This window comes from Nannospalax galili, unplaced genomic scaffold (assembly GCF_000622305.1).
Source record: "Nannospalax galili isolate Female #2095 unplaced genomic scaffold, S.galili_v1.0 scaffold32, whole genome shotgun sequence".
NCBI lineage: Eukaryota > Metazoa > Chordata > Mammalia > Rodentia > Spalacidae > Nannospalax > Nannospalax galili.
The window spans coordinates 5421480-5422006 of NW_008335297.1; positions in this window are offsets into that span (position 1 = coordinate 5421480).

Below are 527 nucleotides of genomic sequence, written 5' to 3' on the forward strand. Positions count from 1 at the left end.
CAAAAGTGGAACATAAGCCACAAAATATACCAGTTGACTTCTAAGTAATGTTATTATGTGACATTACATCATATGTTCCTTAATATATTTCAATTACTTGGAAAAAGACACGTCAAAAGAAGAATACACATTTTTATATATCACATGTAAGAAACAGATATTTGTGCATTGGGTAGAGATCACGTATGTTATGATGAGAATATGAATCTGATAACCTCCAGTTTACATTCATGAATTATTTTTGTCAGTAGTAGCAGATAATGGTATTCTCCTCAAGAACAAAAAATGATTTCTAAAAATTTCAGCATTTAAAGGAAAGAATACATACTACACAGTGGTTCTGAATCATGAGCTTAATAAGACCAATTTAGCCAGTTTAATACTTTGGGCAGTGACTAGAGTTTTTGGGGGTCCTCTGAGGTAGGTGCCTCCTGTGAGTCCCCATTGTCCTCGAGATCAATTATAACTAGGAACATTTAGATGGAGGGCAGGAGTGTTCTTTAAGAACTTTTTCTCCTTCTTTTAAA